This window comes from Muntiacus reevesi, chromosome 21, assembly GCF_963930625.1.
Source record: "Muntiacus reevesi chromosome 21, mMunRee1.1, whole genome shotgun sequence".
In the NCBI taxonomy this organism is placed as follows: domain Eukaryota; kingdom Metazoa; phylum Chordata; class Mammalia; order Artiodactyla; family Cervidae; genus Muntiacus; species Muntiacus reevesi.
Genome location: NC_089269.1, coordinates 50,817,848 through 50,832,870, shown reverse-complemented (window position 1 = coordinate 50,832,870; position 15,023 = coordinate 50,817,848). Strand labels below are relative to the sequence as shown.

The 15,023-nt window shown below is 46.0% G+C and overlaps 1 long non-coding RNA gene across 1 annotated transcript in view; it reads right to left on the bottom strand.

The window, feature by feature from the left end:
* The window catches only part of LOC136152482 (uncharacterized), a 37,322-nt gene extending 22,549 nt beyond the window's left edge, over positions 1-14,773 (bottom strand). The window contains exon 1 of the long non-coding RNA XR_010660213.1: positions 14,638-14,773. This is a non-coding gene — a long non-coding RNA (uncharacterized lncRNA). The remainder of the gene's footprint in view (positions 1-14,637) is intronic.
* Positions 14,774-15,023: the final 250 nt, after the last annotated feature.

Below are 15,023 nucleotides of genomic sequence, written 5' to 3'. Positions count from 1 at the left end.
AATGAAAGCTGAGCACCAATGAAATGATGCCTTTGAACTGTGGTGCTAGAGAAGACTCTTGAGAGTCCCTTGGACAGCAAAAAGATCAAGCCAGTCAATCTTAAAGGAAATCAACCCTGAATATTCATCAAAAGGACTGAGGCTGAAGCTGAAACTACAGTACTTTGCCCACCTGATGGGAAGAGCTGACTCAATGGAAAAGACCATGATGTTGAAAAAGATTGAAGGGAGGAGGAGAAGGGGATGACAGAGGATGAGATGGTTGGATGGCATCACCAACTTGATGGACATGAGTTTGAGCAAAGTCAGCAGTTGGTGAAGGACAGGGAAGCCTGGCGTGCTGTGGTCCATAGGGTCGCAAAGAGTCAACGTGACTGAGTGACTGAACCACAACAACTGATACCCTGAGCTGATACCCTCATCATGAGGTAGAGAGTCAATCTTTCCATAGGAACAATACAGTCGCTTCCATGTGAGTAAGAGCAACAGAAAGACACCTTTGTCTTTCTTTGATGTGGGGAATTCATAAGATGCTGGAAGCCACAAAGGGCATGGCCTTATTTCCTGATTAGATACTAAGACACATCCTGGGTGGAGCTCATTTTGGTGAGACTGTGAAGCCCTCCCTATCTGCAGGGATCAGACTGTGACACTTGCTCTCCACGGTCCCCTGGATTTTCAGCTTACCAATTCACCCTGAAGATTTTGCACTTCCCAGCCTTCATAATCACATGAACCAAGTCTTTATAACGAATCTTTTAAAAGTTCCTTATAATAAATGTAAACACACACACATATAAATCATATAAGATTTAGATAAATCTTATACTACATAAGATATATACATGTATCCTATAAAATAGTGTGTTAGTCAGTCATTTCTAACTCTTTGTGACCCCCATGGACTGTAGCCTGTCAGGCTCCTCCATTCGTTGGATTTCCCAGGCAATAATGTTGACTGGCATGTTTATACTTTACTTTAACTTACATAAATCTTATACTTCTTTAATATGTATATAATTATATGTACATATATATGTATATAATGATAATGTATATAATTAAATACATAATAAGGATGGTGTATATATCCTTTCTCTGGCCTGACCAATAGAGCATGTTGAAGAGTATCCTCCTGAGGTTCCCATTCCTGCCACAATAGAGAAGTCACACAAACCATTACCTGTCTCATCCAGAGTCAACTGAATGGAGATAGGAAACCCCAAATCTAGGAAACAAAAGAAAAACTAAGGACAGCAGCCAGTGTCATTGTAGGAGGATAAAGTAGGAAAAACAGTTTGAGTTCTGCTCTTTCTTATAATTGCCTTGGAGCAATCAATAGCTGCTCTCCCCTTTCAGAAATTAATAGTAATAGCCCAGACTGCTGGTCTAGGAGCAAAACTGGAGCAAAAAAAAAAAAAACCAGCTCAAAAGTCCTGTTCCTGTGAAGCATTTCTGAACACAAGTGAAAGCTGAGTAGACTCTGCATTCCCTGCTCTCCCAACCTGGGGCTGGGATGATCATCTCTGAGTTCCTCTTTCCAGGGCTGCCTCTACCTCAGAATCTGAAGGGGAAGACTGGGGCTCAAGAATTGCTTGGTGGATTATACCAAATATGAGTGTCCTATTTGGGGCTTTCTCTTGGACTTCCCCATTTTCTTTTCTTCTTCATGAGAACAAAGCAATAAAAAACAAAAATAGGGGGAAATACAAGGTATGAAAATTAAATAATGGGAATAAATAACACAGTAAGTGTTCTACATGGTTAAATGGATACAACTGGAGAATGAATTAGTGAGTCGGAGTATCAGATGAGATGTCTCCAGAAAGAAAATAGGGGAAGATTCAGAAATAGAAAATATAAAAGGATAGTTAAGAAATTTGTAGAAGCACCAGTATCCAGAAAATAGGAGTCATGGAATAGAAGAAAAAAATAAAATAGAAATGGAGACGAGAAAATATTTGAAGAATCAATGGAGATAAAGTCCTCAGAATTAAGGAAGATAAATAACCTCAAACTGAAAGGGTGTATAGAATTCCAAAAGGAGAGAGAAGGAAAATCCAACACTTACATACACTAGAATGAAATTTAAGAAAACCACACTCAAAGAAAAAATTCTGAAAACTCTCCAAAAGAGCACATCAACTGCAAATGAAAAAGAATAAAATGGACATCACATTTTTTAACCACAGTGTTAAATGAGAAAAGATAATAGAGTATCAGTTTTAAAGCACTGGAAAAGATGCTTTGAACCAGAATTCCATTCCCGTCAAGGCTGTCATTCAAATATAAGAATGTAATAAAAATATTATCCAACATACAGGCTTGAGGAAATCGGCCATGCTAAGAGTCACATTAAAACTTTTTGAAGATGTCATACTCAGGAAAAACAAATCCAGAAGAAATTGCAAGAATTACATGAAAGAAAAAGGATCACACATCTTGGAATTTTTGTTGTTGTGGATATTAACATGGGGAAAATGTTCAAAGAATATGAAAGCATGCTTAAGCTATATAAAAGATACAGATATGAAAATGTCTAAATAACAGAAGCAGAAATCTTTTATTTTTAATCTTTTTACTGAACTAAAATGAAGAAGACATATCAAAAAATTAAATAAATATAAATGGTCTAAATTTTCCAATTAAAAAACATAAATTTTTAGATCTTTAAAAACAAAATTCACATATGTACTATTTGTGAGATATATCTAAAGCGTTAAAACACGAAAAAGTTAAAAATTAAAGAATTTTTTAAAAGTAGCAGACATATATTAGACAAAACATACTTCAAGAGAAGAAGGCATAATTAGGACTTGAGGATCACTCAGTAGTGATGAAAGAGTTCTCCAAGAAGACAGCAATTCAAAATATGATTGCATCTAATTAACTAGCTTCAAAATATAAAGAGAAAGACTAGAAATTCAAGGGAAAATTGGCAAATCCACTACATCATGGAGGGAGATTTCAACCATTGATAGGTCTCAATTATTTAAAAGTTGGGCAGACAAAAATCAACAACACAATTAACAAGCTTGACCTAATAACCACAAACAGAATTCTGTACCCAGTAATTAGAAAATGCACAACCTTCTCACACAGCATGAAACGCTTTTATTTTTTTAATCTTCCAATAATCAATGAAGGATTCAGTTGAGTTCATAGAAACTCAAGAAAAAAACTACATCTCCTAGCTTCACTACATACGGCCATGTGACTAACAGCAAGTGAGATATGACTGAAGTGAACTATGCGACTTCCCCACGAGGCCCTTAAATGGCATCTCACTGCCTGGCTCAAGAAACAACCAAGAGGTATCTTAGACCATGCAAAGAGAGCAAAGCAATAAGACAGAAGGATCCTGGATTCCCAGACACTGAGGGCTGCTAGTCTGCTTATACTCGGGATATTTCGTGAGAGAGAAAATTCGATCAAGTTGAAATCTCCTCTTGCAGTGGGATGAGGTCCTTTCAGTTTTGTCTCCCTCAGGATCTCTAGCACAGAGTATGTGTTGGAACTGGCAAATCTAAAGCAAAGCACACCAAACTCACTCAAGAAAGAGAAGACATTGATAAGGACCGTAGACCATTCTTTCTCTTGCAGCAAAAACTTAGATGCTGGTGGAGATTTTGAAGGGGACTCTCCACATGAGATCAGAATCTTTCACCAGTCAGTTCTGGGACACCATCAGATAAGCAGGGCCTGGTGAAAGGAGTCCTGCCCACCCTCATTCCCACAGAGGGGAAGGGCAGAGAAATAAAGAGGAACTAAGAGAGGAAACACGTGAAGGAAGTGACAGCGACTGGTACTGGAGGGCAGCCGTTACCTAGGAGCAGGCAGGCTCGTTATGCCAAAACCATATTTGTTTTGAGGTTGGATTGGAGGAAGGAGTGCTCCTTTGTAAAAAAAAATAAATAAATAAAATAGTTTCTGAATGCAACAGGAAAAGTGGGAGGCAGGTGGTTAAGCGTAGGCCATGGTGAAAAAATAAACCCCTTCATCACAAATCGCTGAAGACGGGTGGACACAAGACTGAAGAGAACTGGAGATGGCGAACGACTCTGAGGAGAATAACTCTCTGTGGTGACGTCGACAGACTTGGAGTCACGTGATAGGGGGCAGCTCAAGCTTAACGTCCCGGCAGAGAGCCCCAGCCCTCTCCGCAGTCACGGGGGAGGACGTAGCAGGAACTCTAGAAGCACAGGCCAACTCATGAGGCGGAAAAGTAGCCATCTTTGACGGTTGTGCCGTCTTTTCTTTCCAAGGATTTCCTTGGCCGGCTGACGTGTCGCGCCCACCACCGGAAAGGGGCGAGGCTGGAGATAAGCCCAGATGCGGGGGCTGGACGTGCACAGCAAAACCCCAGCAGCTGGAGGCATCTTAAGTGCCTTCTCCTCTCCCTTCTGGAAGCCCTTCCTACCACCTAGACCTTCTCTACCCTGTCCCCTTCTTCCTCACCCCAACACACCCAACCCCTTCCAGAACATTCTTTCAGAGCCCTCTTCTGAACCCCCACGCTCCACACCGTAAAGCCACTGGAATCCTAGTGTGTGTCTGGGAAGGCAGCCATGGAAAGTCCAGGGCAGCACTACCTTCCCAGGGCTATTTACAGTTTAAAAGAGAACCCTATAGAACACCTCTTGAGAGGCCCTTGGGCTGCGAGGAGATCCAACCTGTCCATCCTAAAGGAAATCAGTCCTGAATATTCATTGGAAGGACTGATGCTGAAGCTGAGACTCCAATCCTTTGGCCACCTGATGCGAAGAACTGACTCATTGGAAAAGACCCTGATGCTGGGAAAGATTGAAGGCTGGAAGAGAAGGGGACGTCAGAGGGTGAGATGGTTGGATGGCATCACCGACTCGATGGACATGAGTTTGTATAGACTCCGGAAGTTGGATGGACAGGGAGCCTGGCGTGCTGCAGTCCATGGGGTCACAAAGAGTCTGACACTTAGAGTCACTAAGTCAGACTTAGTGACTGAACTGAACTGAACTGAACTGATAGAACACCAGTGGGTGCATGGCGGCCAAGTCACTTCAGTCGTGTTGGACTCTGTGTGATACTATGGACTGTAGCCCGCCAGGTTCCTCTGTGCATGGGATGCTCCAGGCCAGATACTGGAGCAGGTTGCCATTTCCTCCTCCGGGGGATGTTCCCCAACCAGGGATTCAGCCTGAGTCTCTTAAGTCTCCTGCATTTACAGGTGGGTTCTTTTACCACTAGCGCCACCTGAGACGTCCCATAGAACACCCATGAGCCTCCAAGTCTGTACCTCAACCCTGGTGAGGTATCTGAATCCAGGTGAGGTATCTGAATCCCTGTGGAGCTTTACAAAATACAGATTTTGGATGGCCGCTCCTCATCTGGGTAAACAGAATATCCAGAGAAGGCGGTGGGGTGGGAATGTGCAGTTTTCAGTCATTTGCCTAAGGGATTCTGATGTCTGCCAAGGCTGAGAGCCAGGGCTGGAGGCAGTATCAGAGAGACTTTGATACTTTGTAGCTCCAGCTTCACTGACTCACAAAGGCTAGAAGGTTAAAAAGAGATCGAAGATGTACCAAGACCTACAGAGAGACTTCCAACTGTTGTTCTTGCCTATTAAGGGCCTTAATTGGCTTGCTAATAGACATTCTATGTTTAAGGACATGATCCTGAACACAGACGTTATCAACTTCAAATGTCATTTTCGTTGAGTTATCGTTGAACTCAACTGTGATCCCCCATCATGTCAATTAAATTGAAACCAGATTTCCCACGAAGGCTCTCCACAGTGGCCCTCCCCTGCTTAAAAACCTTCTTCTTGTGTCCCTCTCCCCTAATGGATTTCTTCCATTCCCTCTTCCCGGGAATCTTCTCCTCACTGTCCTACCACAATCTCTCCTTCATCCTTTAGGATGGACACCTACACCTCCATCTTCCCTTTCTAGGAAGCCTTCTATATCTTTTCCAGCAAGGTTTGCATCTTCTTCCTCCAAGTCTGCCTCTACCAGAGCTCAGATACATTGTCTGGGGGTATCTACACCTCCATCCTCCCAAACTTGGAACTCTACAAGTGCTGGAAATGGGGCTTGATCATCACTGTGTCCCCAGTGTCTTGCACAAAGCCTGTCTGTAGTAAACGGTCAATAATAAATGCTGGAGGAATTAAATGAAAGTACAAATGGAAAAAAGCCCACTTGAAGCTTATGTACACAATGCTCTCTCTCTCTTCCATCTTCCTCAAAATTTCATTCTTTTGGCATGGAATAATCTGAAAACCACACACCTACCACGAGGGCAGTGATGGTGTCTCCTCTATTCTCCCTTGTATCCCCAGTGCCTGGGACCAGGCTTGGCACATTGTAGATGCTCAAGAGCTCTCTGTTAACTAGGAGTCAATCCTTCAAACATATTGCCCTAAATCCACCTCCTCTACCCACTCGCCCCACTCCCTCCCAGCACTGTCCCCAACAGAACCTGCCTCTTGTTGTCACATCTTCATGGTGTGACTGAGTCAAACAAACCCATGCCTAAGTAAATTGAACATTTCAGGAGTTTCTTGCTCCAAAGCAGATATGATCTGATGATCTACTCACCACTCAAGCAAAGACAAAAGTAAGTGTCATTTACAGAAAAGCCAACTTCTGTAAATCTCCATCCGTCCTACCATTCTGTCTCCATCTAGAATTATGGTACAAATATACTGATTTGGAGCCTAGGTAAATTTTTTTCCAAGGCGATGCAGTCCAGAAATTGATTATGTACTCATTTTCCCCTACGTACAAAAGAGAAAAAGAAAGTCTGTGGTGCAGACTTTATAGGTAACTATTAGTTATTATTAATAGTCAGGTAACTATTTGAGTAGGTGGAAGAACAGAGTATTCTGCTCCATTAAACATGGTAGTAGACTGAAAATTGCTGTTTACATCATTCATTCCCTAAGTTTCCAAGAATTAGAACATAATGAAATACACTTCCAGTAAAAACCTATTGAACCTGACCCCATCTTTCTTCACTGGCTTCTGGACCTATGTGATCCCAGGATCAGTCTGAGTGACCTTATCTTCTTACCAAAGGTACAGAATTCCTGTGGTTAGAGGACCCATCTGAAAGGGTGCTGTGTGCGTTGGCTGGGCACACACTGTCCCCTCCACACACACTGGGTCTGTCTGTGCCTCGGCGCTCAGCCTGTAACAGTTTCACATCAATGAACTTCAGTGCCTCCTTGTACTGGCCTGTTTGCTGATGAAGTCAGCCACTGACCTCCCGCTCTGGCTCTGCACTCCCAGGCTTCATCTGCTTGCATATTCTAATGGGAAGCTCAGTTGTTTTACTTTATACTACTTTTTTAGTTTCTTTCTCCTGACATTTATATTTGCACTTTGGGTACAGCCAATGAGCCATAGCTTTTATGAAACAGTGCTAGAGGGCCATGTACCACAAGATAAAACAGCAAGAAAAACCTTATGCTTTGAGCTTAGAATAATCCTTTCTATTAAAACACCTGCATTTTGATGGCTGTCACTGTGAGGTGAGAAAGATGAGTTGACCACCTGTGTCCAGAGACACTGGTGAAAAATTTGGAAGACTGATCTAACGAGACCTTGTCGTTAAGCCTGGAGTGCATGACAGATGAGTCACCATCTGGCTCTCCTGATATTTCTAATAATAACATCAATAATGATAATAATAATGGCTATCATTTTATGGGGTAGGTATTATTATTCCCCTTTTACAGGTTAGAAAACTGAGGTTTAGACTGTAAAAAGCCAGGATTGAGAGCTCATAAGTGAGGTTGCTGATACTCTGACCCATCTGCATGATGCTAAAGCTCATTCTCTTTGCTACTCTGCAATGAGAGGTCAGTACCATCCCCGTCTTGCGCGTGTGCGTATGCACACATACGCCCCATCATTAGAGAGCGTCTGTGATTATTTTGGTTACCCAGCATCCCTGGGTTTGGGGGACCCTTCATCCTGTGGGTGCATTTGGTGGGAGGCAAAGTCAAGAAGGTCTTCGTACGGAAGCTGAACACGTGAACTACTCCCATTCCTGCCCACGTTGCTATTAGGTCTCACGCACGTGGCCCAGGCTCAGCCCATCTGGGATCTGACTCAGGAGTGAAGATGGGGAGACGCAGGGACCACAGAGAGCCATCCCAGTGAGGCCACGGAGGCTTCCATGCTGCGAAGGGCCAGTGCTCAGGGTGTCTCTGTGGGGTCCTGGCTGCAGTCTTGGCTCCCCTCTGTCCTGTCCGCCGTCTTCTGTTTTGCTTTATGAGCTGGGCTTGTAATCAGAGTGTGTACACAAACCAAGACCAAGCATCTCAACACTGAGGGTGTCAGTGCCAACCAAGTAGGTCACGAGGATGCCTGGGGGTGGAGAGGGGCTGAACAGTCAGCCAGCCCCTCCAACTCCCACCCTGTGACTCCTTACTGCACACGTGGCCGGAAGTGGGACCAGAGCTCGACAGTGTCCCCAGGCGGGAGGCCCGGTTAACAGCCTGCTCCGGCTGCCGTGGGCCAGGCTGGCACAGCAGGCCCTCACTGCTCACAGCTCCAGAGGCTGGGAGTCCACGACCAAGGTGCCAGGAGGGTTGCTCTGTGGGCGTGTTCCCATACGGCCAGTCCTCTGTGCCTTTGTGTGTCTTATCTCCTCTTTTCATTGGACACAAGTCTGATTGGATTAGGGTCCCCCCCCCCTTTATGGCCTTATTTTAACTTAATCACCTTTTGAAACTCCTCCATCTCCAAATATAGTCACATTCTGAGCTACTGGGAGTTAGGACCTCCACATAAAGGTTTGGGCAGGGAACACAATTCAGTCCATTGCAGTGTCAAATAATTTCGTTTGTCTTCATTATACTTTTGTGTCTGTGTGTTAGTCGCTCAGTCGTGTCCACCTCTTTGTGACCCCATAGGCCATAGCCCAGGCTTTGCAGGTGGTGCTAGTGGTAAAGAATCCACCCGCCAATGCAGGTTGAGTCCCTGGGTTGGGAAGATCTCCTGGAGAAGGGAATGGCAACCCACTCCAGTGTTCTTGCCTGGAGAATCCCATGGACACAGGAGCCTGGAGGGCTACAGTCACAGCGTCACAAAGAATTGGGCATGACTAAAGCGACTTAGCACACAGACTATAACCCACCAGGCTCCCCTGTTCAATTGTGTCTGACTCTTTGCAACCCCATGGACTGTAGCCCACCAGGCTCCTCCACCCATGGGATTCTCCAGGCAAGAGTACCAGAGTGGGTTGCCATTTCCTTCTCCAGGAGATCTTCCCCACCCACAGATCAAACCCACGTCTCTTAAGTCTCCTGCATTGGCAGGCAGGTTCTTTACCACTAGCGCCACCTGGGAAGCCCATCTATTGAATGGGGGTATGCTAATAAAACATTGAAATTGGTATTCCATTCATCACAGCCTCACCGGGACTTGAAATTTTAATTTGAGAAAGTGGGAGACACATTAGTCTTTAAACAACAAAGGTGCACAGTCTCAGTCAGCCCCTCACAATGTCCTCACATCCCAGAGTCTGACACCCAGTCACTGGGACCTGGGGTCCAGCCAGGGTGATGGTCCAAAATTCTAGCTGGCTGCTGCAGCAAGGAGGCTTCACAGAGAGGAACAGCACTTCCTCCCCGCCTGCCTGTCTGGTCATCCTGTGTGTCCCCAGCTTCTTACTGATCACTTGGGATCTATAGGCTTGGACTCTGTGCTCTCAGCCCCACATCCATCTTGAGGTCATCAGTTGCTTGGAGCCTGCCTCTGCCTTGTTCCCTGAAGACGTCACACAGCAGAGACACTCACCTGTCACCAGGCTGGGTCCTCAGCCACCAAAGTATTTTACCTGCCACATGAGCCTGCGTTTAAGTGGAAAGAAGTGATTACCCAAAGGGTTTTGCTTTCAACTTAGGCTAAACAGCACCTGTGGGACTTCTCTTGTGGTCCAGTGGTGGAGATTCCACACTGCCAATCCAGATAGTGTGGATTCAATCCTTAGTCAGGGAACCGAGATCCCACATGCTGTGCAACACTGCCAAGAGATTTTTTTTTTAATTTTTTTTATCCACTTTTAAAAAAAATAAGTGATCAAAAGAGATTGAGGGGAGAACTGGCGTGTCCTTAGCTGAATCAGTTACCCATTACCACAAGCCTTGTCTGTCTTCTTTGTTTTAAATGTAATCCACAAAGCCTCTCCTCCAAGCTTAGACAGTAGACACCATCTTTTCCCCCAGAAAAATGACTCCTGGGAGGACTGCAGACCTTCCAGGGAACTCTGATGCTCTTAGCAACACCCTCCCCCTCCCCTCCCCTATCCTTTTGCAGATCAAGCAGCCTCCATGGAGGGTCTTTCCCAAGGATATCTTCCTCTCTGAAAGAGCTGCCTCTAACCCAGAGACCATGTCAGGCTGGGAAAGGAGACTTGGGCTGGATTTCTGAAGAGAGGAGCTTCTTCTCACTCGAGGCTTACTGACTCGGGGACCTTGGGCAAGTCATGGCAGACTCTTTTCCCCAGCTCTAAAAATGGCAACAACAGGATGGCCCAGCCCACCAAGGAAGCTCTTTGAGGAAGCAGACAAGATAACACACTAGTAAGTGTCTGAGAACCACACAGAGCTCTTTTAACACTTGTCCCTTCCCCGTTGCTGCCTGCCAAGGTCCTGCCCATCCTACAAGGCCCCTCTTCGCTGCGGGTGGGGGGCGGTGGGGGCCTGAGATTTAGCTATGGGAACAATCCTAGAGTCTAGAGCCAGCATGACCTGCAGCCACAGCTGCAGTCCACTTGCCTCCAAGGACTAGAGGGACGTATGTGGGAACCCTGCCTCTGACATGCCATGATTTAGAGGGGGGTTGGGACACGGGGCAGCAGAGGGTGTCCACCAGAGCCCCACATCCAGAATGGACTCAGTCAGCTTGGCGTTTACTTGCATTAACTGACACCCAGGCTATCAGGAGAATCTTGTTGAGGGAGGAGAGCTTAGAGGAGAACTGGTTCTGTTGGCCTTAATGACTGGGTTTGAGCCCCAGTGGAGAGAAAGCTAGAAGAGTTTCTATTTTTGAATAAATGGGGTAAATGGGTGACAATAGGTCTTTTAGTCTGTTTGGACTGCTGTGACAAAATACCACAGGTGGGGTAGCTTATAGACAACAGATTTTCTTTTCTAACAGTTATGGAAGTGGAAGTCCAAGCTCAGAGTGCTTGTGTGGTCAGGTGAGGGCTCTCTTCTGGGTTAGACTTCTCACTGTGCCCTCACAGAGTAGAAGGCCCAGCAAACCCTCCAGGATCTCTACTGTAAGGGCATTAATCCCATTCATGAGGGCTCCACCCTTATAGTCTAATCACCTTGTGACTCCATCACATTGAGCATTAAGATTTCAACATAAGAATTCAGAGGGTGGCATAAACATTCATTCTCCAACTGAATTCAAAGTTCCAGAGAATAGCAAGGAGAGATAAGAAGTCCCGGATGGCTTAATGGTAAAGTATCTGCCTGCCAATGCAGGAGATGTGGGTTCGATCCCTGGGGCAGGAAGATCCCCTGGAGTAGGAAATGGCAAACCACTCCAGTATTCTTGCCTGGAAAATTCTGTGGACAGAGGAGCCTGGTTGGGCTACAGTCCATGGGATCACAAAGAGTTGGACACAGCTTAACAAATAAAGTTTCCCCAAAGTATCTGGCTGCCACTTTCTTACATGAACATTTTAAAGAGGTTTAGGAAAACAACAGAGTGGAAGGGACAAGGGATGTCTTCAGGAGAACTGAAGAAGTCAAGGGAACATTTCATGCAAGGATGGGCATGATAAAGGACAGAAACACTAAAGACCTAAAAGAAGCATAAGATATCAAGAAGAGGTGGCAAGAATATGAAGAATACACAGAAGAACTATACAAAATAAGGTCTTAATAATCTGGATAACCATGTTAGTATGGTCACTCACCTAGAGCAGACATCCTAGAGTGTGAAGTCAAGTGGGCCTTAGGAAGCATTACTAATAAACTAGGGGTGTAGAATTCCAGCTGAGCTATTTCAAATCCTAAAAGATGATGCTGTTAAAGTGATGCACTCAATATGCCAGCAAATTTGGAAAACTCAGCAATGGCCACAGGACTGAAAAAGGTCAGTTTTCATCACAATCCCAAAGAAGGACAGTGCCAAAGAATGCTCAAACTGCTGTGCATTTGCACTCACTTCACATGCCAGTAAGGAAACCCTTAAAACTGGCTTCAGCAGTACATGGATCAAGAACTTTTAGACGATCAAGCTGGTTTTAGAAAAAGCAGAGGAACCAGAGATCAAATCCTTTGGATCATAGAGAAAGCAAGGGAATTCCAGAAAAACATCCACTTCTACTTCGTTGATTACACTGAAGCCTTTGACTGTGCGGATCACAACAAGCTGTGGGAAATTCTTGAAGAGATGAGACTACCAAACCATGTTACCTGTCTCCTGAGAAAACTGTCACCTGTGTGGTGTGATGTGTGTAAGTGTGTAGGACAAGAAGCAACAGTTAGAACCAGACATGGAACAATGAAGTGGTTCAAAATTGGGAAAGGAGTATGACAAGGCTGTACATTGCCACCTTAACTTAAATGCAGAGTACACCATGCAAAATGCCAGGCTGGATGAATCACAAGCTGGGATCAAGATTGCCAGGAGAAACATCAACAACTTCAGATATGCAGATGATACCACTCTGATGGCAGACAGAGCCTCTTGATGAGGGTGAAAGAGGAGAGTGAAAAAGCTGCCTTGGAACTCAACAGTAAAGAAACTAAAATCATGGCATCCGGTCCCATCACTTTATGGCAAATAGTAGGGGGAAAAGTGGAAGCAGTGAAAACTTTTATTTTCTTGGGCTCCAAAATCACTGCATATGGTGACTGCAGACATGAAATTAAAAGACACTCTCTCCTTGGAAGGAAAGTTATGACAAATCTAGACAACTTATTAAGAAGCAGAGACATCACTTTGCCAACAAAGGTCCATATACTCAAAACTATGTTTTTTCCAGTAGTCATGTATAGATGTGAGAGTTGGACCAAAAATAGGCTGAGCACCGAAGAATTGATGCTTCTGACCTGTGGTGTTAAAGAAGACTCTTGAAAGTCCGTTGGACAACAAGGAGGAAACCAGTCAATCCTCAAGAAAATCAACTCTGAATATGCATTGCAAGGACTGATGCTGAAGCTGAAGCTCCAATCCTTTGGCCACCTGATGTAAAGAGCTGACTCATTTGAAAAGACCCTGATGCTGGGAAAGACTGAAGGCAGGAGGAGGAAGGGGCAACAGAGGATGAGATGGTTAGATAGCATCACTGACTCAGTGGACATACATTTGAGCAAACTCTGGGAGATAGTGAAGGACAGAGGAGCCCATGTCCTTCAACTCATGTTGCAGTTCATGAGGTCACAAAGAGTTGGAAACGATTTAGCAACTGAACATTAACAAGCAAAGATTAAGGAAAAGTAAGAGAGTTAGATGTGGTGCGATGTGAGGTGTGTGTGTGTAGTATGGGTACGTGTGTGGTATGTATGTGTGTGTGGTATGAAGGGGTGTATTGGGTATGTGTGTGTGTGTAGGGGGTGCTGGGTATATGATGCGTGTGTGTGTGTTTGGTGTTGGAGTGGTATTGGGGGTGTGTGTATGTGTGGTGTGATGTACGTGTGGTGTGTGTATATGTGTGTCTGGTGTTGGTATATGAGTGGTGTGGTGTGGGGAGTTGGTGTATGTGTGGGGAGTTGGTGTATGTGTGGGGAGTTGGTGTATGTGTGGCACGATGTGATGTGTGTGTAGAGGGTATTAGGTATGTGTGGTGTGATGTATTTATGTGTAGGGGTGTGGGTATGGTATGATGTGTGTGTGTGTGGGAGTGTGTGTGTGGTGTGATGTGTGTGTGTAGGGGTGTGTGTGTAGTGTGATGTGTGTGTGTAGGGTGTATGTGTGGTGTGATGTGTGTGTGTAGGGTGTATGTGTGGTGTGATGTGTGTGTATAGGGGTGTGTGTGTGGTGTGATATGTGTGTATGTAGGGGTGTGTGTGTGGTGTGATGTGTGTGTAGGGTGTGTGTGTGGTGTGATGTGTGTGTGTAGGGGTGTGTGTGTGGTGTGACATGTGTGCATGTAGGGGTGTGTGTGTGGTGTGACGTGTGTGTGTGTGTAGGGGTGTGTGTGTGGTGTGACGTGTATGTAGGGGTGTGTGTGTGGTGTGATGTGTGTGTGATGCGTGTGTATGGGGCAGCAGGAGCAGGGAGGCGCCCTGGCAGCAGGACGAGCTGGGAGGAACCACAGGCTCCCCTGCAGCCCCTGCTCCCTGGCACCCCTTCCCCCCCGGCTCGGGCTCCTTCTATTTCTCTTCCCATCAGCCCAGCACAGGGAAGGGAGGAGGGAGCAGGAAAGACAGACCAGTCCTTCCAAGATGGCCCTCCGTTTCTTCCTCCTCTCCTCCTGCCCCGAGACCCCGTGCCCAGCCTCAGCCTGGAGAACAGAGGTGAGTGGACACTTTCTTAGCAAGCAGCTCAGTTCAGGGCCCTGCAGCGCAAAACAGACCTCTGTCTTCTTTGGCTGGAAAAAATGTTGGCAAGACACAAGCGCGCAAGGGCGCGCACACACACACACACACACACACACACAGTAAAAGCAGAAGATGCCACTGACCCTTCCACTGTTGATGTCCCTCGCCTCCCCAGACGAGCTATCTGAGTCGTGGCCTGCGGCACACCGTGGGAGCCGGCACGGACTCAGGGCCACACGAAGCGCACACACTGCGGCGGTGAGCCACTCTGGCGACGTGTCTGCTGCCCGTGGAATCCTGAGTCCCGCACAGACACCCCCCACCCCGCGGAGGTGAGGCCAAGGCCGAAACCAGGCTGGAGGCTGAGTCCTGAACACGCAGCGGGGCTCTCGCCAGAGCCGCGGAGCAGGGGCCCGCGAAAATTATGCGCCCTCATGTGCCCAGCGGGGCGGCTCATGGGCCTGCATATTTTGACCCTTCCTGGGGCCGGTGGGGATGGTTTGCGCCGAGGGACCGGGGTGTGGCAGGG